The sequence below is a fragment of the Narcine bancroftii genome, chromosome 11, assembly GCF_036971445.1.
Source record: "Narcine bancroftii isolate sNarBan1 chromosome 11, sNarBan1.hap1, whole genome shotgun sequence".
NCBI lineage: Eukaryota > Metazoa > Chordata > Chondrichthyes > Torpediniformes > Narcinidae > Narcine > Narcine bancroftii.
In genome coordinates this window covers 27,048,854-27,075,104 of record NC_091479.1, presented here as the reverse complement: position 1 = coordinate 27,075,104, position 26,251 = coordinate 27,048,854, and the positions used below count along the sequence as shown (strand labels likewise).

Here is a 26,251-nt window from a genome sequence, read left to right as displayed (position 1 = left end):
ACTAACCAGACCCGCCGTAACCCCACAAACCAGAGCCGCCATAACCCCACTACACAGAGCCGCCATAACCCCAATACCCTGAGCTGGCGTAACCCCAATACCCAGAGCCGACATACCCCACTACCCAGAGCCGACTTAACCCCACTACCCAGAGCCACTGTGACTCTACTACCCAGAGCCACCGTAACTCCACTACACAGAGACGCCGTAAACCCACTACCCAGAGCCACCAAACCCCCACTACCCAGAGCCACCGTAACCCCTACTTCCCAGAGCCACCATAACCCCACTACCCAGAACCACTTGATCCCCAGTACCCAGATCCGCCGTAACCCCAAGACCCAGAGCCGCCGTAACCCAACGACCCAGAGCCACGATAACCACCACGACCCACAGCCACCGTAACCCCCACTTCCCAGAGCCACCGTAAACCCTACTTCCCAGAGCCACTGTAATTCCACCAGCCAGAGCGACCGTAACCCCACGAACCAGAGCCGCCATAACCCCACTACCCACAGGCACTTTAACCACAAAATCCAGAGCCGCCGTAACCCCACGACCCAGAGACGCCGTAACGGCACTATCCTGAGCCGCCGTAACCCCACTACCCAGACACACCGTAACCCCACTATACAGAGCCACCGTAACAACACTACCCAGAGCCACCGTTAACCTCACCAACCAGAGTCGCCGTAACACCACCATCCAGAGCCGCCATAACCGCCGTATCCTGACCACCCAGTCGCCGTATCCCCACTATCCAGAATCACCTTACCCCACTGCCCAGAGCCACCGTAACATCACTACCCAGAGCCACGGTAACCCCCACTACCCAGAGCCGCCGTAACGCCACCACCCAGAGGCGCCGAAAAAACCCACCATCCAGAGCTGCCGTAACACCACCACCCAGAGCCACCGTAACTCCACAACCAAGAGCTGCTGTAACCCCTCGACCGAGAGCCTCCGTAACCCCACTACCCAGAGCCACCGTAACCCCACTACCCAGAATCACCGTAACCACCTAACCAGAGCCACTGTAACCCCACTACCCAGAGCCACCGTAACCCCCACTACCCAGAGACACCGTAACCCCACTACCCAGAGCCAACGTAACCTAACTACCCAGGGTCAGCGTAACCTGACTACCCAGATCCACCGTAACCCCACTACCCAGACCCGCCTTAACCCCACTACCCAGAGACGCCGTAACCCCACTACACAGAGCCGCCATAACCCCACTACCCAGAGCCGCCGTAAACCCAATACCCAGAGCTGCCGTAACCCCACTACCCAGAGCCTCCGTACCCCACTACACAGAGCCGCCAAACCCCACTACCCAGAGCCACCATAACTCTACAACCCAGAGCCACCGTAACACCACTACACAAGGCCGCCGTAACCCAACTACGCAGGGTCAGCGTAACCTGACTACCCACATCCACCGTAACCCCACTACCCAGAGCCACCATAACCCCACTACCCAGAGCCACTGTAACTCCCACTACCCAGAGTCACCGTAACCGCACTACCCATTGCCACCGTAACTCTCACTACCCAGAGTCACCGTAAGCCCCACTATCCATAGCCAGCGTAACTCTCACTACCCAGAGTCACCGTAAGCCCCACTATCCATAGCCAGCGTAACCCCACTACCCTGAGCCACCGTAACCCTACTACCCAGAGCCACCATAATCCCACGACCCAGAGCCACCGTAACCCCACTACACAGAGCCACCGTAACTCCACTATCCAGAGCCATCGTAAACCCACTTGCCAGTGCCACCATAACCCCTCCTAGTAGGCCTTTCTAGTTGGGACGTGCCTTTGTTTTTGATAATTTGAACACAGCTTAAATGTACTTATAAATACCACTGCTACTATTATTCTACGTTCTAAAAAATTCCAAATTCTGAAAGTGACTGGTCCACAGGATGTCGGATAAACGATTGAGCACCTGGAGACAGAAAGAAGAAAGAGTTAGAGAAGAGAAATCAAACTATTGTATAAACACAATATCGTAACAGTCAAATGACAACAAGGTCGTAAAAACATCAACAATTATAACATATGGCGAATTGTAAAAAGTAACAAAATTATATAATACGACAAATTCTATCCTCTCCCCTTCTGAGCCACCGTAACACGACTACCCAGAGCCACCATAACCTCACGACCCAGAGCCACCATAACCCCACGACCCAGAGCCACCATAACCCCACGACCCAGAGCTGCCGTAATCCCAATACCCAGAGCCGCCATAACCCCACTACCCAGAGCCGTCTTAACCCCACTACCCAGAGCCACCGTAACCCCACTACCCAGTGCTGCCGTAACCATATGATCCAGACCTGCCATTACCCCAGCACCCTGAGCCGCCGTAACCCTACGAACCCGAGCCACTTTACCACCACGAGCCAGAGCTGCCGAAACCCCACCTCCCAGTGTCTCCGTAACCCCACTACCCAGAGCCGCCTTAACCCCACTACCCAGAGACACCGTAAACCCACTACCCAGAGCCGCCATAACCGCATTAATCCAGAGCCGCCGTAACCCCACGACCCAAAGCCGCCGTAACCCCACGACCCAGAGTCGCCGTAACTGCACTATCCAGAGCTGCCGTATCCCCACTAGCAAGAGACACCGTACCCCCACTACCCAGAGCCACCGTAACTCCACTACCCAGAGTCGTCGTAAACCCACTACCCAGAGATGCCTTAACCTCACTACCCAGAGCCAACATACCCCACATCCAGAGCCACCGTAAAACAACTACCCAGGGCGGCTGTAACTCCATAAACCCACAAGCCAGAGCCGCCGTAAATCCACTAGCCAGAGCTGCAGTAACCTCGCTACCCAGAGACGCCATAACCCCACTACCCAGAGCCGACATAACCCCACTACCCAGAGCCGCCGTAACTCCACTACCCAGAGCCGTCGTAACCCCACTAACCAGAGCCGCCGTAACCCCACTACCCAGAGCCAACGTAACCCCACTACCTAGAGCCGCCATAACCCCACTACCCAGAGCCGCCTTAACCCCACTACCCAGACCCGCCGTAACCCCACAACCCAGAGCCGCCATAGCCCCACTACCCAGAGCCGCCATAACCCCAATACCCTGAGCTGGCATAACCCCAATACCCAGAGCCGACATACCCCACTACACAGTGCCGCCTTAACCCCACTACCCAGAGCCACCGTAACTCCACTACACAGAGACGCCGTAAACCCACTACCCAGAGCCACCGAACCCCCACTACCCAGAGCCACCGTAACCCCTACTTCCCAGAGCCACTGTATCCCGATTACCCAGAATCACAGTAATCCCACTACACAGATCCACTGTAACCCCACGACCCAGAGCCGCCGTAACCCCAAGACCCAGAGTGCCATAACCCCACGACCCACAGCCACCGTAACCCCCACTTCCCAGAGCCACCGTAACCCCTACTTCCCAGAGCCACCGTAATTCCACCTGCCAGAGCCACAGTAACCCCACTACCCAGAGCTGCCATAACCCCACGAACCAGAGCCGCCATAACCCCACTACCCACAGGCACTTTACCCACAAAATCCAGAGCCGCCGTAACCCCACATCCCAAAGCCGCCATAACCCCACGAACCAGAGCCGACATAACACCACTACCCAGAGCCGCCATAACCGCATTAATGAGAGCCACCGTAACTCCCACAACCCAGTCACCGTAACCCCACTACCCACTGCCACCGTAACTCACTACCCAGAGTCACCGTAAGCCCCACTATCCATAGCCAGCGTAACCCCACTACCCAGAGCCACCATAATCCCACGACCCAGAGCCACCGTAACCCCACTACACAGAGTCACCGTAACCCCTACTACCCAGAGCCACCGTAAACCCACTACCCAGAGCCACCGTAAACCCACTACCCAGAGCCACCGTAACCCCACTACGCAGGGTCAGCGTAACCCGACTACCCAGATCCACCGTAACCCCACTACCCAGAGCCACCATAATCCCACTACCCAGAGCCACTGTAACCCCACGACCCAGAGCCACCATAATCCCACGAACCAGAACCACCGTAACCCCCACGACCCAGAACCACCGTAAAACCACCACCCAGAGCCGATGTAACTCCCAATACCCAGAGTCACCGTAACCCCACTACCCATTGCCACTGTAACTCTCACTACCCAGAGTCACCGTAAGCCCCACTATCCATAGCCACCGTAACTCCATTATCCAGATCCATCGTAACCCCACTACCCAGAGCCACCGTAACCCTACTACACAGAGCCACCATAATCCCACAACCCAGAGCCACCATAACTCCACTATCCAGAGCCACCGTAACCCCAGCCTGTGTAGAGGCCTTTCTAGTTGGGACGTGCCTTTGTTTTTGATAATTTGAACACAGCTTAAATGTACTTATAAATACCACTGCTACTATTATTCCACGTTCTAAAAAATTCCAAATTCTGAAAGTGACTGGTCCACAGGATGTCGGATAAACGATTGAGCACCTGGAGACAGAAAGAATAAAGAGTTAGAGAAGAGAAATCAAACTATTATATAAACACAATATCGTAACAGTCAAATTACAACAAGGTCGTAAAAACATCAACAATTATAACATATGGCGAATTGTAAAAAGTAACAAAATTATATAATACGATAAATTCTATCCTCTCCCCTTCTGAGCCACCGTAACCCGACTACCCAGAGCCATCATAACCTCACGACCCAGAGCCACCATAACTCCACTACACAGAGCTGACGTAATCCCACCACCCAGAGGCGCCATAACCCCATCACACAGAGGCGCCGTAACCTCACCACCAAGAGCCGCGGTAAACCCACCATCCAGAGCCGCCGTAGCCCCAACACCAAGAGCTGCCCTAACCCCACGACGCAGAGCCTCCGTAACCGCACGACCCAGATCTGCCGTAACCGCACTATCCAGAACCGCCTAACCCCACTACTAAGAACCGCCGTAACCCCACTACCCAAACCTCCGTAACCACACTACCCAGAGCCACCGTAAACACACTACGCTGAGCCAGCGTAAACCCACTACCCACATCCGCTGTAACCCCACAACCCAGAGCCGCCGTAACCCCACTACCCAGAGCCACCGCAACCCCACTACTCAGAGCCACCGTAACCCCACTACCAAGAACCGTCGTAACCCCACTACCCAGAGCCGCTGTAACCGCACTAACCAGAGCCGCCGTAACACCAGTACCCAGAGCCGCTGTTACCCCACTACCCAGAGCCACCGTAACCCCACTAACCAGAGCCGCCGTAACACCAGTACCCAGAGCAGCTGTAACCCCACTACCCAGAGCCACCGTAACCCCACTAACCAGAGCCATCGTAACCCCACTAACCAGAGCCACCGTAACCCCATGAAACAGAGCCGCCGTAAACACACGGCCCAGATCCGCCGTAACCCTTCGAGCCAGAGCCGCCGTAACCCCACTACCCAGAGCCACAATAACCCCACGACCCCACGCTGCCGTAACACCTCGACCCAGAGCCGCCATAACCCTCGAACCAGAGCCGCCGTAAACCCACGACCCAGAGTGGCCGTACACCCACTAGCCAGTGCCGCCGTAACCCCACTACCCAGAGCCAGCGTAAACCCACTACCCACATCCGCTGTAACCCCACTACCCAGAGCCAGCATGACACCACAACCCAGAGCCGCCGTTACCCCACTAGCCAGTGCCGCCGTAACCCCACCTCCCAGAGCCACAGTAACCCCACTACCTAGAGCCGCTGTAACCCCATGACCCACAGCCACCATAACTCCACTACACAGAGCTGCCGTAACCCCACCACCCAGAGGCGCCATAACCCCATCACACAGAGGCGCCGTAACCTCACCACCAAGAGCCGCGGTAAACCCACCATCCAGAGCCGCCGTAGCCCCAACACCAAGAGCTGCCCTAACCCCACGACGCAGAGCCTCCGTAACCGCACGACCCAGATCTGCCGTAACCACACTATCCAGAAACGCCTAACCCCACTACTAAGAACCGCCGTAACCCCACTACCCAAACCTCCGTAACCCCACTACCCAGAGCCGCCGTAACCCAACCACCCAGAGCTACCGTAACCCCACTACCTAGAGCCACCGTAACCCCCACTACCCAGAGCCACCGTAACCACACTACCCAGAGGCACCGTAACACCACTAACTAAAGCCACCGTAACCCCCACTACCCAGAACCAGTGTAACTCCACTACCCAGAATCACCGTAACCCCATGACCCTGAGCCACCGTAACCTCACTACCCAGAGGCAACATAACCTCACTAACCAGAGCCACCGTAAAACCACTACCCAGAGCTGCTATAACTCCGTAAACCCAGTAGCGAGAGCCGCCGTAAACCCACTAGCCAGAGCTGCCGTAACCACTCTACCCAGAGCCGCCGTAACCCCACGACCCAGAGCCACCGTAACCCCCAAACCCAGAGTCACCGTAACCCCACTACCCAGAGCCACTGTAACTCCACTACCCAGAGCCACCGTAACCCCTCAACCCAGAGTCACCGTAACTCCCACTACCCAGAGCCACCATAAACCCACGACCCAGAGGCGCCATACGGTGGGACTCGGTAGTGGGGTTACGGTGGCTCTAGTTCGTGGGGGTTACGGTGCTTCTGGGTCGTGGGATTATAGTGGCTCTGTGTCGTGGAGTTACAGTGGCTCTGGATAGTGGGGTTACGGTGACTCTGGGTTTGGGGGTTACGGTGGCTCTGGGTCGTGGGGTTACGGCGGCTCTGGATAGAGTGGTTACGGCAGCTCTGGCTAGTGGGTTTACGGTGGCTCTGGGTAGTGGGGTTACAGCTGCTCTGGGTACTGGTGTTACGGCGGCTCTGGTTAGTGGGGTTATGTTGTCTCTGGGTAGTGAGGTTACTGTGGCTCAGGGTCGTGGGGTTACGGTGATTCTGGGTAGTGGGGTTACACTGGTTCTGGGTAGTGGGGGTTACGGTGGCTTTAGGTAGTGGTGTTATGGTGCCTCTGGGTAGTGTGGTTACGGTGGCTCTGGGTAGTGGGGGTTACGGTGCCTCAAGGTAGTGGGGTTACGGTAGCTCTGGGTGGTTGGGTTACGGCGGCTCTGGGTAGTGGGGTTACGGAGGTTTGGGTAGTGGGGTTACGGCGGTTCTTAGTAGTGGGGTTAGGCGGTTCTGGATAGTGCGGTTACGGAGGCTCTGCGTCGTGGGGTTAGGGCAGCTCTTGGTGTTGGGGCTACGGCGGCTCTGGATGGTGGGTTTACCGCGGCTCTTGGTGGTGAGGTTACGGCGCCTCTGTGTGATGGGGTTATGGCGCCTCTGGGTGGTGGGGTTACGGCAGCTCTGTGTAGTGGAGTTATGGTGGCTCTGGGTCGTGGGGTTATCGTGGCTCTGGGTCATGGGGTTACAGCGGCTCTGGGTAGTGGGGTTAAGGCATCTCTGGGTAGTGGGTTTACGACGACTCTGGGTAGTGGAGTTACGGTGGCTCTGGGTAGTGGGGTTACGGCAGCTCTGGATAGTGCAGTTACGGCGACTCTGGGTCGTGGGGTTACGGCGGCTTTGGGTCGTGGGGTTACGGCGGCTCTGGATTAATGCGGTTATGGTGGCTCTGGGTAGTGGGTTTACGGTGTCTCTGGGTAGTGGGGTTAAGGCGGCTCTGGGTAGTGGGGTTACGGAGACTCTGGGAGGTGGGGTTTCGGCAGCTCTGGCTCGTGGTGGTAAAGTGGCTCGGGTTCGTAGGGTTACGGCGGCTCAGGGTGCTGGGGTAATGGCAGGTCTGGATCATATGGTTACGGCAGCACTGGGTAGTGGGGTTACGGTGGCTCTGGGTAGTGGGGTTAAGACGGCTCTGGGTAGTGGGGTTATGGCGGCTCTGGGTATTGGGATTACGGCAGCTCTGGGTCGTGGGGTTATGGTGGCTCTGGGTCGTGGGGTTATGGTGGCTCTGGGTCGTGAGGTTATGGTGGCTCTGGGTAGTCGTGTTACGGTGGCTCAGAAGGGGAGAGGATAGAATTTGTCGTATTATATAATTTTGTTACTTTTTACAATTCGCCATATGTTATAATTGTTGATGTTTTTACGACCTTGTTGTCATTTGACTGTTACGATATTGTGTTTATACAATAGTTTGATTTCTCTTCTCTAACTCTTTCTTCTTTCTGTCTCCAGGTGCTCAATCGTTTATCCGACATCCTGTGGACCAGTCACTTTCAGAATTTGGAATTTTTTAGAACATAGAATAATAGTAGCAGTGGTATTTATAAGTACATTTAAGCTGTGTTCAAATTATCAAAAACAAAGGCACGTCCCAACTAGAAAGGCCTACTAGGAGGGGTTATGGTGGCTCTGGCAAGTGGGTTTACGATGGCTCTGGATAGTGGAGTTACGGTGGCTCTGTGTAGTGGGGTTACGGTGGCTCTGGGTCGTGGGATTATGGTGGCTCTGGGTAGTAGGGTTACGGTGGCTCAGGGTAGTGGGGTTACGCTGGCTATGGATAGTGGGGCTTATGGTGACTCTGGGTAGTGAGAGTTACGCTGGCTATGGATAGTGGGGCTTACGGTGACTCTGGGTAGTGAGAGTTACGGTGGCAATGGGTAGTGCGGTTACGGTGACTCTGGGTAGTGGGAGTTACAGTGGCTCTGGGTAGTGGGGTTATGGTGGCTCTGGGTAGTGGGGTTATGGTGGATGTGGGTAGTCAGGTTACGCTGACCCTGCGTAGTTGGGTTACGGCGGCCTTGTGTAGTGGAGTTACGGTGGCTCTGGGTTGTAGAGTTATGGTGGCTCTGGGTAGTGGGGTTTGGCGGCTCTGTGTAGTGGGGTACGGAGGCTCTGGGTAGTGGGGTTACGGCAGCTCTGGGTATTGGGTTTACGGCGGCTCTGGGTAGTGGGGTTATGGCGGCTCTGTGTAGTGGGGTTACGGCGTCTCTGGGTAGTGGGGTTAAGGCGGGTCTGGGTAGTGGGGTTACGGTGGATCTGGGTAGTCAGGTTACGCTGACCCTGGGTAGTTAGGTTACGTTGGCTCTGGGTAGTGGGGTTACGGTGTCTCTGGGTAGTGGGGGTTACGGTGGCTCTGGGTAGTGGGGTTACGGTGGCTCTGGTTAGGTGGTTACAGTGATTCTGGGTAGTGGGGTTACGGTGGCTCTGGGTAGTGGGGTTACGGAGGCTCTCGGTCGTGGGGTTACGGCAGCTCTTGGTTGTGGAGTTACGGTGGCTCTGGGTGGTGGTGTTACGGCAGCTCTGGATGGTGGGTTTTTTCGGCGCCTCTGGGTGGTGGGGTTACAGTGGCTCCGATTGGTGGCGTTACGGCGGCTCTGGGTAGTGGGGGTTACCGTGGCTCTGGGTAGTGATGTTACGGTGGCTCTGGGTAGTGGGGTAAGGTGATTCTGGATAGTGGGGATACGGCGACTGGGTGGTCAGGATACGGCGGTTATGGCGGCTCTGGATGGTGGTGTTACGGCGACTCTGGTTCATGAGGTTAACGGTGGCTCTGGGTAGTGTTGTTACGGTGGCTCTGTATAGTGGGGTTACGGTGTGTCTGGGTAGTGGGGTTACGGCGGCTCAGGATAGTGCCATTACGGCGTCTCTGGGTCGTGGGGTTACGGTGACTCTGGGTAGTTGTGTTATGGCGGCTCTTGGTAGTGTGGTTACACAGAGACGCCGTAACCCCACTACCCAGAGCCACCGAACCCCCACTACCCAGAGCCACCGTAACCCCTACTTCCCAGAGCCACAGTAATCCCACTACCCAGAGCCACGGTAACACCACTACCCAGAGCCACCGTAACACCACTACCCAAAGCCTCCGTAGACCCCACTACGCAGAGCCACCGTAACCCCACTACCCAGAGCCACTGTATCCCGATTACCCAGAATCACAGTAATCCCACTACACAGAGCCACTGTAACCCCACGACCCAGAGCCGCCGTAACCCCACGACCCAGAGCCACGTTAACCGCCACTACCCACAGACACCGTAACCCCTACATCCCAGAGCCAACGTAACCCCTACTTCCCAGAGCCACCGTAATTCCACAACCCAGAGCCACCGTAACCACACTACACAGAGCCGCCGCAACCACACTACCCAGTGACGCCATAACCCCAATACCCAGTGCCGCGCAACCGCACGATCCAGACCTGCCATAACCCCAGCACCCTGAGCCGCAGTAACCCCACAAACCAGAGCCGCCATAACAACACTACCCAGAGCCACCGTAAAACCACTACCCAGAGCCGCTGTAACTCCATAACGTCACTAGCCAGAGCCGCCGTAAATCCACTAGCCAGAGCTGCCGTAACCTCTCTACCTAGAGCCACCGTAACCCCACTACCCATAGCCGCCGTAACCCCACTACCTAGAGCCGCCATAACTCCACTACCCAGAGCCACCGTAACCCCACTACCCAGAGCCAACGTAACCCCACTACCTGGAACCGCCATAACCCCAATACACAGAGCTGCCGTAACCCCAATACCCAGAGCCACCTTAACCCCACTACCCAGAGCCACCGTGACTCTACTACCCAGAGCCACCGTAACTCAACTACACAGAGACGCCGTAACCCCACTACCCAGAGCCAACGAACCCCCACTACCCAGAGCCACCGTAACCCCTACTTCCCAGAGCCACCGTAATCCCACTACCCAGAGCCACTTGATCCCCATTACCCAGAATCACCGTAACACCACTACCCAGAGCCACGGTAAGACTACTACCCAGAGCCACCGTAACCCCACTACCCAAAGCCTCCGTAACCCCCACTACCCATAGCCACCGTAACCCCACTACACAGAGCCACTGTATCCCGATTACCCAGAATCACAGTAATCCTACTACACAGAGCCACTGTAACCCCACGACTCAGAGCCGCCGTATCCCCACGACCCAGAGCCACGGTAACCGCCATTAACCATAGCCACCGTAACCCCTACTTCCCACAGCCACCGTAACCCCTTCTTCCCAGAGCCACCGTAATCCCACTACCCAGAGCCACCGTAACCCCACTACCGAGAGCTGCCGTAACCCCACGAACCAGAGCTGCCGTAACCTCACTACCCAGAGCCGCCATAACCGCATTAATCAGACCCGCCGTAACCCCACTACCCACAGGCACTTTAACAACACATTCCAGAGCCGCCATAACCCCAATACCCAGAGCCGCCTTAACCCCACTACCCAGAGCCGCCATAACCGCATTAATCAGACCCGCCGTAACCCTACTACCCACAGGCACTTTAACAACACAATCCAGAGCCGCCGTAACCCCACGACCCAAAGCCGCAGTAACCCACGACCCAGAGTCGCCGTAACGGCACTATCCAGAGCTGCCGTAACCCCACATCCAGAGCCACCGTAAAACCACTACCCAGGGCCGCTGTAACTCCGTAAACCCACAAGCCTGAGCCGCCGTAAACCCACTAGCCAGAGCTGCCGTAAACTCTCTACCCAGAGACGCCGTAACCCCACTATCCAGAGCCGCCGTAACTCCACTAGCCAGAGCCGTCGTAACTCCACTACCCAGAGATGCCTAAACCTCACTACCCAGAGCCACCGTAACCCCACTACCCAGAGCCGCATAACCCCACTACCCAGAGCCGCCATAACCCCAGCATCTTGAGCTGCCGTAACCGCAATACCCAGAGCCGACGTACCCCACTACCCTGAGCCGCATTAACCCCACTACCCTGAGCCACCGTGACTCTACTACCCAGAGCCACCGTAACCCCACTACCCAGAGCCGCCGTAACCCCACTACCCAGAGCCGCCATAACCCCACTACCCAGAGCAGCCATAACCCCAATACACAGAGCCGCCTCAACCCCACTACCCAGAGCCGCCGTAACCCCACTACCCAGAGCCGCCGTAACCCCACTACCCAGAGCCACATAACCCCACTACCCAGAGCCGCCATAACCCCAATACCTTGAGCTGCAGTAACTCCAATACCCAGAGCCGACGTACCCCACTACCCTGAGCCGCATTAACCCCACTACCCAGAGCCACCGTGACTCTACTACCCAGAGCCACCGTAACCCCACTACCCAGACCCACCATAACCCCACTACCCAGAACCACTTGATCCCCATTACCCAGAATCACCGTAACCCCACTACCCAGAGCCACGGTAAGACTACTACACAGAGTCACCGTAACCCCACTACCAAAAGCCTCCGTAACCCCCACTACCCAGAGCCACCGTAACCCCACTACCCAGAGCCACCGTAACCCCACTACCCAGAGCCACCGTAACCCCACTACCTAGAGCCGCCATAACCCCACGACTCAGAGCCGCCGTACCACCACGAGCCAGAGCTGCCGAAACACCACCTCCCAGAGTCGCCGTAACCCCACTACCCAGAGCTGCCGTAACCCCACTACCCAGAGTCGCCGTAACCCCACATCCAGAGCCACCGTAAAACCACTACCCAGGGCCGCTGTAACTCCGTAAACCCACAAGCCTGAGCTGCCGTAAATCCACTACCAGGAGCTGCCGTAACCCCACTACCCAGAGCCACCGTAACCCCACTACGTAGAGCCGCCATAACCCCATTACCCAGAGCTGCCTTAACACCACTACCCAGAGCTGCCGTAACCCCACTACCCAGAGCCGCCATATCCCCAATACCTTGAGCTGCTGTAACCCCAATACCCAGAGCCGACGTACCCCACTACCCTGAGCCGCATTAACCCCACTACCCAGAGCCACCGTGACTCTACTACCCAGAGCCACCGTAACTCCACTACACAGAGATGCCGTAAACCCACTACCCAGAACAACTTGATCCCCATTACCCAGAATCACCGTAACCCCACTACCCAGAGCCACGGTAACACCACTACCCAGAGGCACCGTAACCCCACTACCCAGAGCCACTGTATCCTGATTACCCAGAATCACAGTAATCCCACGACACAGAGCCACTGTAACCACACGATCCAGAGCCGCCGTAACCCCAAGACCCAGAGCCGCCGTAACCCCACGACACAGAACCACGGTAACCCCCACTACCCACAGCCACCGTAACCCCCACTACCCACAGCCACCGTAACCCCCACTTCCCAGACCCACCATAACCCCACTACCCAGAGCCGCCGTAACCCAACCACCCAGAGCTACCGTAACCCCACTACCCTGAGGCACCGTAACCCCCACTACCCAGAGCCACCGTAACCACACTACCCAGAGGCACCGTAACACCACTACCTAAAGCCACCGTAACCCCCACTACTCAGAACCAGTGTAACCCCACTACCCAGAATCACCGTAACCCCACGACCCTGAGCCACCGTAACCTCACTACCCAGAGACAACATAACCCCACTAACCAGAGCCACCGTAAAACCACTACCCAGAGCTGCTATAACTCCGTAAACCCAGTAGCCAGAGCCGCCGTAAACCCACTAGCCAGAGCTGCCGTAACCACTCTATCCAGAGCCGCCGTAACCCCACGACCCAGAGCCACCGTAACCCCCAAACCCAGAGTCACCGTAACCCCACTATCCAGAGCCACTGTAACTCCACGACACAGAGCCACTATAATCCCACGACCCAGAAGCACCGTAACCCCCACGAACTAGAGCCACCGTAACCCCACTACCGAGTCCCACCGTATGGCGCCTCTGGGTCGTGGGTTTATGGTGGCTCTGGGTAGTGGGAGTTACGGTGACTCTGGGTTGAGGGGTTACGGTGGCTCTGGGTAGTGGAGTTACAGTGGCTCTGGGTAGTGGGGTTACGGTGACTCTGGGTTTGGGGGTTACGGTGGCTCTGGGTCGTGGGGTTACAGAGGCTCTTTGTAGAGTGGTTACGGCAGCTCTGGCTAGTGGGTTTACGGCGGCTCTGGCTACTGGGTTTACGGAGTTATAGCAGCTCTGGGTAGTGGTTTTACGGTGGCTCTGGTTAGTGAGGTTATGTTGTCTCTGGGTAGTGAGGTTACGGTGGCTCAGGGTCGTGGGGTTACGGTGATTCTGGGTAGTGGGGTTACACTGGTTCTGGGTAGTGGGGGTTACGGTGGCTTTAGGTAGTGGTGTTACGGTGCCTCTGGGTAGTGTGGTTACGGTGGTTCTGGGTAGTGGGGGTTACGGTGGCTCTGGGTAGAGTGGTTACGGCAGCTCTGGCTAGTGGGTTTACGGCGGCTCTCGCTACTGGGTTTACGGAGTTATAGCAGCTCTGGGTAGTGGTTTTACGGTGGCTCTGGTTAGTGAGGTTATGTTGCCTCTGGGTAGTGAGGTTACGGTGGCTCAGGGTCATGGGGTTACGGTGATTCTGGGTAGTGGGGTTACACTGGTTCTGGGTAGTGGGGGTTACGGTGGCTTTAGGTAGTGGTGTTACGGTGCCTCTGGGTAGTGTGGTTACGGTGGCTCTGGGTAGTGGGGGTTACGGTGGCTCTAGGTAGTGGGGTTACGGTAGCTCTGGGTGGTTGGGTTACGGCGGCTCTGGGTAGTGGGGTTACGGAGGTTCTTAGTAGTGGGGTTAGGCGGTTCTGGATAGTGTGGTTACGGCAGATCTGGGTCGTGCGGTTACGGAGGCTCTGCGTCGTGGGGTTACGGCAGCTCTTGGTGTTGGGGCTACGGCGGCTCTGGATGGTGGGTTTACCGCGGCTCTTGGTGGTGAGGTTACGGCGCCTCTGTGTGATGGGGTTATGGCGCCTCTGGGTGGTGGGGTTACGGCAGCTCTGTGTAGTGGAGTTATGGTGGCTCTGGGTTGTGGGGTTATGGTGGCTCTGGGTCATGGGGTTACAGCGGCTCTAGGTAGTGGGGTTACTGCGGCTCTGGGAGGTGGGGTTACGGCGGCACTGGCTAGTGGGGTAACGGCGGCTCTGGGTTGTGGTGTCATGCTGGCTCTGGGTAGTGGGGTTACAGCGGATGTGGGTAGTGGGTTTACGCTGGCTCTGGGTAGTGGGGTTACGGCGGCACTGGCTAGTGGGTGTACGGCCGCTCTGGGTCGTGGGTTTACGGCGGCTCTGGTTCGAGGGTTATGGCGGCTCTGGGTCGAGGTGTTACGGCAGCGTGGGGTCGTGGGGTTATTGTGGCTCTGGGTAGTGGGGTTACGGCGGCTCTGGCTCGAAGGGTTACGGCGGATCTGGGCCGTGTGTTTACGGCGGCTCTGTTTCATGGGGTTACGGTGGCTCTGGTTAGTGGGGTTACGGTGGCTCTGGTTAGTGGGGTTACGGTGGCTCTGGGTAGTGGGGTTACAGCTGCTCTGGGTACTGGTGTTACGGCAGCTCTGGTTAGTGGGGTTACGGTGGCTCTGGGTAGTGGGGTAACGGCGGCTCTGGTTAGTGCGGTTACGGCGGCTCTGGGTAGTGGTGTTACGACGGTTCTGGGTAGTGGGGTTACAGTGGCTCTGAGTAGTGGGGTTGCGGTGGCTCTGGGTAGTGGGGTTACGGCGGCTCTGGGTTGTGGGGTTACAGCGGATGTGGGTAGTGGGTTTACGCTGGCTCAGCATAGTGTGTTTACGGTGGCTCGAGGTAGTGGGCTTGCGGCGGCTCTGAGTCATAGGGTTAAGGCGACTCTGGGTAGTGGGGTTAAGGCGGCACTGGCTAGTGGGTGGACGGCGGCTCTGGGTCGTGGGTTTACGGCGGATCTGCTTCGAGGGGTTATGGCGGCTCTGGGTCGAGGTGTTACGGCAGCGTGGGGTCGTGGGGTTATGGTCGCTCTGGGTAGTGAGGCTTACGGTGGCTCTGGGTAGTGGGGGTTACGGTCGCTCTGGGAAATGGGGTTACGGCGGCTCTGGGTCGTGGGCCACCGAAACCCTACTACCCATGCAAGCGTAACCCCACTACCCAGAATCACCATAACCCCACTACCCAGAGCTGCCGTAACGCCATACCCAGAGCCACCGTAACCCCACGACACTGAGCCACCGTAACCTCACTACCCAGAGCCAACATAACCCCACAACCCAGAGCCACCGTAAAACCACTACCCAGTGCCGCTGTAACTCCATAACGTCACTAGCAAGAGCCGCCGTAAATCCACTAGCCAGAACTACCGTAACCTCTCTACCCAGAGCCACCGTAACCTCTACTTCGCAGAGCCACCGTAATCCCACTACCCATAGCCACCGTAACCACACTACACAGAGCCGCCGTAACCACACTACCAAGAGCCGCCATAACACAACTACCCAGAGTCACCGTAACCCCACTACCCAGAGCCGCCGTAACCACACTACCCAGTGACGCCATAACCCCAATACCCAGTGCCGCGCAACCGCACGATCCAGACCTGCCATAACCCCAGCACCCTGAGCCGCAGTAACCCCACAAACCAGAGCCGCCATAACAACACTACCCAGAGCCACCGTAAAACCACTACCCAGAGCCGCTGTAACTCCATAACGTCACTAGCCAGAGCCGCCGTAAATCCACTAGCCAGAGCTGCCGTAACCTCTCTACCTAGAGCCACCGTAACCCCACTACCCATAGCCGCCGTAACCCCACTACCTAGAGCCGCCATAACTCCACTACCCAGAGCCACCGTAACCCCACTCCCAGAGCCAACGTAACCCCACTACCTGGAACCGCCATAACCCCAATACACAGAGCTGCCGTAACCCCAATACCCAGAGCCGCCTTAACCCCACTACCCAGAGCCACCGTGACTCTACTACCCAGAGCCACCGTAACCCCCACTACCCAGAGCCACTTGATCCCCATTACCCAGAATCACCGTAACACCACTACCCAGAGCCACGGTAAGACTACTACCCAGAGCCACCGTAACCCCACGACACAGAGCCACTGTATCCCGATTACCCAGAATCACAGTAATCCTACTACACAGAGCCACTGTAACCCCACGACTCAGAGCCGCCGTATCCCCACGACCCAGAGCCACGGTAACCGCCATTAACCATAGCCACCGTAACCCCTACTTCCCACAGCAACCGTAACCCCTTCTTCCCAGAGCCACCGTAATCCCACTACCCAGAGCCACCGTAACCCCACTACCGAGAGCTGCCGTAACCCCACTACCCAGACCCGCCGTAACCCCACTACCCACAGGCACTTTAACAACACATTCCAGAGCCGCCATAACCCCAATACCCAGAGCCGCCTTAACCCCACTACCCAGAGCCACCGTAACCACACTACCCAGAACCGCCATAACCCCAATACACAGAGCTGCCGTAACCCCAATACCCAGAGCCGCCTTAACCCCACTAACCAGAGCCACCGTAACCACACTATCCAGAACCGCCATAACCCCAATACACAGAGCTGCCGTAACCCCAATACCCAGAGCCGCCATAACCCCAGTATCTTGAGCTGCCGTAACCCCAATACCCAGATCCGACGTACCCCACTACCCTGAGCCGCATTAACCCCACTACCCAGAGCCACCGTGACTCTACTACCCAGAGCCACCGTAACCCCACTACCCAGAGCCGCCGTAACCCCACTACCCAGACCCGCCTTAACCCCACTACCCAGAGACGCCGTAACCCCACTACACAGAGCCGCCATAACCCCACTACCCAGAGCCGCCGTAAACCCAATACCCAGAGCTGCCGTAACCCCACTACCCAGAGCCTCCGTACCCCACTACACAGAGCCGCCAAACCCCACTACCCAGAGCCACCATAACTCTACAACCCAGAGCCACCGTAACACCACTACACAAGGCCGCCGTAACCCAACTACGCAGGGTCAGCGTAACCTGACTACCCACATCCACCGTAACCCCACTACCCAGAGCCACCATAACCCCACTACCCAGAGCCACTGTAACTCCCACTACCCAGAGTCACCGTAACCGCACTACCCATTGCCACCGTAACTCTCACTACCCAGAGTCACCGTAAGCCCCACTATCCATAGCCAGCGTAACTCTCACTACCCAGAGTCACCGTAAGCCCCACTATCCATAGCCAGCGTAACCCCACTACCCTGAGCCACCGTAACCCTACTACCCAGAGCCACCATAATCCCACGACCCAGAGCCACCGTAACCCCACTACACAGAGCCACCGTAACTCCACTATCCAGAGCCATCGTAAACCCACTTGCCAGTGCCACCATAACCCCTCCTAGTAGGCCTTTCTAGTTGGGACGTGCCTTTGTTTTTGATAATTTGAACACAGCTTAAATGTACTTATAAATACCACTGCTACTATTATTCTACGTTCTAAAAAATTCCAAATTCTGAAAGTGACTGGTCCACAGGATGTCGGATAAACGATTGAGCACCTGGAGACAGAAAGAAGAAAGAGTTAGAGAAGAGAAATCAAACTATTGTATAAACACAATATCGTAACAGTCAAATGACAACAAGGTCGTAAAAACATCAACAATTATAACATATGGCGAATTGTAAAAAGTAACAAAATTATATAATACGACAAATTCTATCCTCTCCCCTTCTGAGCCACCGTAATACGACTACCCAGAGCCACCATAACCTCACGACCCAGAGCCACCATAACCCCACGACCCAGAGCCACCATAACCCCACGACCCAGAGCTGCCGTAATCCCAATACCCAGAGCCGCCATAACCCCACTACCCAGAGCCGTCTTAACCCCACTACCCAGAGCCACCGTAACCCCACTACCCAGTGCTGCCGTAACCATATGATCCAGACCTGCCATTACCCCAGCACCCTGAGCCGCCGTAACCCTACGAACCCGAGCCACTTTACCACCACGAGCCAGAGCTGCCGAAACCCCACCTCCCAGTGTCTCCGTAACCCCACTACCCAGAGCCGCCTTAACCCCACTACCCAGAGACACCGTAAACCCACTACCCAGAGCCGCCATAACCGCATTAATCCAGAGCCGCCGTAACCCCACGACCCAAAGCCGCCGTAACCCCACGACCCAGAGTCGCCGTAACTGCACTATCCAGAGCTGCCGTATCCCCACTAGCAAGAGACACCGTACCCCCACTACCCAGAGCCACCGTAACTCCACTACCCAGAGTCGTCGTAAACCCACTACCCAGAGATGCCTTAACCTCACTACCCAGAGCCAACATACCCCACATCCAGAGCCACCGTAAAACAACTACCCAGGGCGGCTGTAACTCCATAAACCCACAAGCCAGAGCCGCCGTAAATCCACTAGCCAGAGCTGCAGTAACCTCGCTACCCAGAGACGCCATAACCCCACTACCCAGAGCCGACATAACCCCACTACCCAGAGCCGCCGTAACTCCACTACCCAGAGCCGTCGTAACCCCACTAACCAGAGCCGCCGTAACCCCACTACCCAGAGCCAACGTAACCCCACTACCTAGAGCCGCCATAACCCCACTACCCAGAGCCGCCTTAACCCCACTACCCAGACCCGCCGTAACCCCACAACCCAGAGCCGCCATAGCCCCACTACCCAGAGCCGCCATAACCCCAATACCCTGAGCTGGCATAACCCCAATACCCAGAGCCGACATACCCCACTACACAGTGCCGCCTTAACCCCACTACCCAGAGCCACCGTAACTCCACTACACAGAGACGCCGTAAACCCACTACCCAGAGCCACCGAACCCCCACTACCCAGAGCCACCGTAACCCCTACTTCCCAGAGCCACTGTATCCCGATTACCCAGAATCACAGTAATCCCACTACACAGATCCACTGTAACCCCACGACCCAGAGCCGCCGTAACCCCAAGACCCAGAGTCGCCATAACCCCACGACCCACAGCCACCGTAACCCCCACTTCCCAGAGCCACCGTAACCCCTACTTCCCAGAGCCACCGTAATTCCACCTGCCAGAGCCACAGTAACCCCACTACCCAGAGCTGCCATAACCCCACGAACCAGAGCCGCCATAACCCCACTACCCACAGGCACTTTACCCACAAAATCCAGAGCCGCCGTAACCCCACATCCCAAAGCCGCCATAACCCCACGAACCAGAGCCGACATAACACCACTACCCAGAGCCGCCATAACCGCATTGATGAGAGCCACCGTAACTCCCACAACCCAGTCACCGTAACCCCACTACCCACTGCCACCGTAACTCACTACCCAGAGTCACCGTAAGCCCCACTATCCATAGCCAGCGTAACCCCACTACCCAGAGCCACCATAATCCCACGACCCAGAGCCACCGTAACCCCACTACACAGAGTCACCGTAACCCCTACTACCCAGAGCCACCGTAAACACACTACCCAGAGCCACCGTAACCCCACTACGCAGGGTCAGCGTAACCCGACTACCCAGATCCACCGTAACCCCACTACCCAGAGCCACCATAATCCCACTACCCAGAGCCACTGTAACCCCACGACCCAGAGCCACCATAATCCCACGAACCAGAACCACCGTAACCCCCACGACCCAGAACCACCGTAAAACCACCACCCAGAGCCGATGTAACTCCCAATACCCAGAGTCACCGTAACCCCACTACCCATTGCCACTGTAACTCTCACTACCCAGAGTCACCGTAAGCCCCACTATCCATAGCCACCGTAACTCCATTATCCAGATCCATCGTAACCCCACTACCCAGAGCCACCGTAACCCTACTACACAGAGCCACCATAATCCCACAACCCAGAGCCACCATAACTCCACTATCCAGAGCCACCGTAACCCCAGCCTGTGTAGAGGCCTTTCTAGTTGGGACGTGCCTTTGTTTTTGATAATTTGAACACAGCTTAAATGTACTTATAAATACCACTGCTACTATTATTCCACGTTCTAAAAAATTCCAAATTCTGAAAGTGACTGGTCCACAGGATGTCGGATAAACGATTGAGCACCTGGAGACAGAAAGAATAAAGAGTTAGAGAAGAGAAATCAAACTATTATATAAACACAATATCGTAACAGTCAAATTACAACAAGGTCGTAAAAACATCAACAATTATAACATATGGCGAATTGTAAAAAGTAACAAAATTATATAATACGATAAATTCTATCCTCTCCCCTTCTGAGCCACCGTAACCCGACTACCCAGAGCCATCATAACCTCACGACCCAGAGCCACCATAACTCCACTACACAGAGCTGACGTAATCCCACCACCCAGAGGCGCCATAACCCCATCACACAGAGGCGCCGTAACCTCACCACCAAGAGCCGCGGTAAACCCACCATCCAGAGCCGCCGTAGCCCCAACACCAAGAGCTGCCCTAACCCCACGACGCAGAGCCTCCGTAACCGCACGACCCAGATCTGCCGTAACCGCACTATCCAGAACCGCCTAACCCCACTACTAAGAACCGCCGTAACCCCACTACCCAAACCTCCGTAACCACACTACCCAGAGCCACCGTAAACACACTACGCTGAGCCAGCGTAAACCCACTACCCACATCCGCTGTAACCCCACAACCCAGAGCCGCCGTAACCCCACTACCCAGAGCCACCGCAACCCCACTACTCAGAGCCACCGTAACCCCACTACCAAGAACCGTCGTAACCCCACTACCCAGAGCCGCTGTAACCGCACTAACCAGAGCCGCCGTAACACCAGTACCCAGAGCCGCTGTTACCCCACTACCCAGAGCCACCGTAACCCCACTAACCAGAGCCGCCGTAACACCAGTACCCAGAGCAGCTGTAACCCCACTACCCAGAGCCACCGTAACCCCACTAACCAGAGCCATCGTAACCCCACTAACCAGAGCCACCGTAACCCCATGAAACAGAGCCGCCGTAAACACACGGCCCAGATCCGCCGTAACCCTTCGAGCCAGAGCCGCCGTAACCCCACTACCCAGAGCCACAATAACCCCACGACCCCACGCTGCCGTAACACCTCGACCCAGAGCCGCCATAACCCTCGAACCAGAGCCGCCGTAAACCCACGACCCAGAGTGGCCGTACACCCACTAGCCAGTGCCGCCGTAACCCCACTACCCAGAGCCAGCGTAAACCCACTACCCACATCCGCTGTAACCCCACTACCCAGAGCCAGCATGACACCACAACCCAGAGCCGCCGTTACCCCACTAGCCAGTGCCGCCGTAACCCCACCTCCCAGAGCCACAGTAACCCCACTACCTAGAGCCGCTGTAACCCCATGACCCACAGCCACCATAACTCCACTACACAGAGCTGCCGTAACCCCACCACCCAGAGGCGCCATAACCCCATCACACAGAGGCGCCGTAACCTCACCACCAAGAGCCGCGGTAAACCCACCATCCAGAGCCGCCGTAGCCCCAACACCAAGAGCTGCCCTAACCCCACGACGCAGAGCCTCCGTAACCGCACGACCCAGATCTGCCGTAACCACACTATCCAGAAACGCCTAACCCCACTACTAAGAACCGCCGTAACCCCACTACCCAAACCTCCGTAACCCCACTACCCAGAGCCGCCGTAACCCAACCACCCAGAGCTACCGTAACCCCACTACCTAGAGCCACCGTAACCCCCACTACCCAGAGCCACCGTAACCACACTACCCAGAGGCACCGTAACACCACTAACTAAAGCCACCGTAACCCCCACTACCCAGAACCAGTGTAACTCCACTACCCAGAATCACCGTAACCCCATGACCCTGAGCCACCGTAACCTCACTACCCAGAGGCAACATAACCTCACTAACCAGAGCCACCGTAAAACCACTACCCAGAGCTGCTATAACTCCGTAAACCCAGTAGCGAGAGCCGCCGTAAACCCACTAGCCAGAGCTGCCGTAACCACTCTACCCAGAGCCGCCGTAACCCCACGACCCAGAGCCACCGTAACCCCCAAACCCAGAGTCACCGTAACCCCACTACCCAGAGCCACTGTAACTCCACTACCCAGAGCCACCGTAACCCCTCAACCCAGAGTCACCGTAACTCCCACTACCCAGAGCCACCATAAACCCACGACCCAGAGGCGCCATACGGTGGGACTCGGTAGTGGGGTTACGGTGGCTCTAGTTCGTGGGGGTTACGGTGCTTCTGGGTCGTGGGATTATAGTGGCTCTGTGTCGTGGAGTTACAGTGGCTCTGGATAGTGGGGTTACGGTGACTCTGGGTTTGGGGGTTACGGTGGCTCTGGGTCGTGGGGTTACGGCGGCTCTGGATAGAGTGGTTACGGCAGCTCTGGCTAGTGGGTTTACGGTGGCTCTGGGTAGTGGGGTTACAGCTGCTCTGGGTACTGGTGTTACGGCGGCTCTGGTTAGTGGGGTTATGTTGTCTCTGGGTAGTGAGGTTACTGTGGCTCAGGGTCGTGGGGTTACGGTGATTCTGGGTAGTGGGGTTACACTGGTTCTGGGTAGTGGGGGTTACGGTGGCTTTAGGTAGTGGTGTTATGGTGCCTCTGGGTAGTGTGGTTACGGTGGCTCTGGGTAGTGGGGGTTACGGTGCCTCAAGGTAGTGGGGTTACGGTAGCTCTGGGTGGTTGGGTTACGGCGGCTCTGGGTAGTGGGGTTACGGAGGTTTGGGTAGTGGGGTTACGGCGGTTCTTAGTAGTGGGGTTAGGCGGTTCTGGATAGTGCGGTTACGGAGGCTCTGCGTCGTGGGGTTAGGGCAGCTCTTGGTGTTGGGGCTACGGCGGCTCTGGATGGTGGGTTTACCGCGGCTCTTGGTGGTGAGGTTACGGCGCCTCTGTGTGATGGGGTTATGGCGCCTCTGGGTGGTGGGGTTACGGCAGCTCTGTGTAGTGGAGTTATGGTGGCTCTGGGTCGTGGGGTTATCGTGGCTCTGGGTCATGGGGTTACAGCGGCTCTGGGTAGTGGGGTTAAGGCATCTCTGGGTAGTGGGTTTACGACGACTCTGGGTAGTGGAGTTACGGTGGCTCTGGGTAGTGGGGTTACGGCAGCTCTGGATAGTGCAGTTACGGCGACTCTGGGTCGTGGGGTTACGGCGGCTTTGGGTCGTGGGGTTACGGCGGCTCTGGATTAATGCGGTTATGGTGGCTCTGGGTAGTGGGTTTACGGTGTCTCTGGGTAGTGGGGTTAAGGCGGCTCTGGGTAGTGGGGTTACGGAGACTCTGGGAGGTGGGGTTTCGGCAGCTCTGGCTCGTGGTGGTAAAGTGGCTCGGGTTCGTAGGGTTACGGCGGCTCAGGGTGCTGGGGTAATGGCAGGTCTGGATCATATGGTTACGGCAGCACTGGGTAGTGGGGTTACGGTGGCTCTGGGTAGTGGGGTTAAGACGGCTCTGGGTAGTGGGGTTATGGCGGCTCTGGGTATTGGGATTACGGCAGCTCTGGGTCGTGGGGTTATGGTGGCTCTGGGTCGTGGGGTTATGGTGGCTCTGGGTCGTGAGGTTATGGTGGCTCTGGGTAGTCGTGTTACGGTGGCTCAGAAGGGGAGAGGATAGAATTTGTCGTATTATATAATTTTGTTACTTTTTACAATTCGCCATATGTTATAATTGTTGATGTTTTTACGACCTTGTTGTCATTTGACTGTTACGATATTGTGTTTATACAATAGTTTGATTTCTCTTCTCTAACTCTTTCTTCTTTCTGTCTCCAGGTGCTCAATCGTTTATCCGACATCCTGTGGACCAGTCACTTTCAGAATTTGGAATTTTTTAGAACATAGAATAATAGTAGCAGTGGTATTTATAAGTACATTTAAGCTGTGTTCAAATTATCAAAAACAAAGGCACGTCCCAACTAGAAAGGCCTACTAGGAGGGGTTATGGTGGCTCTGGCAAGTGGGTTTACGATGGCTCTGGATAGTGGAGTTACGGTGGCTCTGTGTAGTGGGGTTACGGTGGCTCTGGGTCGTGGGATTATGGTGGCTCTGGGTAGTAGGGTTACGGTGGCTCAGGGTAGTGGGGTTACGCTGGCTATGGATAGTGGGGCTTATGGTGACTCTGGGTAGTGAGAGTTACGCTGGCTATGGATAGTGGGGCTTACGGTGACTCTGGGTAGTGAGAGTTACGGTGGCAATGGGTAGTGCGGTTACGGTGACTCTGGGTAGTGGGAGTTACAGTGGCTCTGGGTAGTGGGGTTATGGTGGCTCTGGGTAGTGGGGTTATGGTGGATGTGGGTAGTCAGGTTACGCTGACCCTGCGTAGTTGGGTTACGGCGGCCTTGTGTAGTGGAGTTACGGTGGCTCTGGGTTGTAGAGTTATGGTGGCTCTGGGTAGTGGGGTTTGGCGGCTCTGTGTAGTGGGGTACGGAGGCTCTGGGTAGTGGGGTTACGGCAGCTCTGGGTATTGGGTTTACGGCGGCTCTGGGTAGTGGGGTTATGGCGGCTCTGTGTAGTGGGGTTACGGCGTCTCTGGGTAGTGGGGTTAAGGCGGGTCTGGGTAGTGGGGTTACGGTGGATCTGGGTAGTCAGGTTACGCTGACCCTGGGTAGTTAGGTTACGTTGGCTCTGGGTAGTGGGGTTACGGTGTCTCTGGGTAGTGGGGGTTACGGTGGCTCTGGGTAGTGGGGTTACGGTGGCTCTGGTTAGGTGGTTACAGTGATTCTGGGTAGTGGGGTTACGGTGGCTCTGGGTAGTGGGGTTACGGAGGCTCTCGGTCGTGGGGTTACGGCAGCTCTTGGTTGTGGAGTTACGGTGGCTCTGGGTGGTGGTGTTACGGCAGCTCTGGATGGTGGGTTTTTTCGGCGCCTCTGGGTGGTGGGGTTACAGTGGCTCCGATTGGTGGCGTTACGGCGGCTCTGGGTAGTGGGGGTTACCGTGGCTCTGGGTAGTGATGTTACGGTGGCTCTGGGTAGTGGGGTAAGGTGATTCTGGATAGTGGGGATACGGCGACTGGGTGGTCAGGATACGGCGGTTATGGCGGCTCTGGATGGTGGTGTTACGGCGACTCTGGTTCATGAGGTTAACGGTGGCTCTGGGTAGTGTTGTTACGGTGGCTCTGTATAGTGGGGTTACGGTGTGTCTGGGTAGTGGGGTTACGGCGGCTCAGGATAGTGCCATTACGGCGTCTCTGGGTCGTGGGGTTACGGTGACTCTGGGTAGTTGTGTTATGGCGGCTCTTGGTAGTGTGGTTACACAGAGACGCCGTAACCCCACTACCCAGAGCCACCGAACCCCCACTACCCAGAGCCACCGTAACCCCTACTTCCCAGAGCCACAGTAATCCCACTACCCAGAGCCACGGTAACACCACTACCCAGAGCCACCGTAACACCACTACCCAAAGCCTCCGTAGACCCCACTACGCAGAGCCACCGTAACCCCACTACCCAGAGCCACTGTATCCCGATTACCCAGAATCACAGTAATCCCACTACACAGAGCCACTGTAACCCCACGACCCAGAGCCGCCGTAACCCCACGACCCAGAGCCACGTTAACCGCCACTACCCACAGACACCGTAACCCCTACATCCCAGAGCCAACGTAACCCCTACTTCCCAGAGCCACCGTA

General features: G+C 56.7%; 1 long non-coding RNA gene across 1 annotated transcript; it reads right to left on the bottom strand.

The window, feature by feature from the left end:
* Window positions 1-1,672: 1,672 nt before the first annotated feature.
* LOC138746335 (uncharacterized) lies at window positions 1,673-20,722 on the bottom strand. Its single transcript, XR_011346874.1, has 4 exons — window positions 20,643-20,722; window positions 18,113-18,197; window positions 4,423-4,507; window positions 1,673-1,954 (listed from the first exon to the last, which is right to left on the bottom strand). It is a non-coding gene; the product is annotated as an uncharacterized lncRNA (long non-coding RNA).
* Window positions 20,723-26,251: the final 5,529 nt, after the last annotated feature.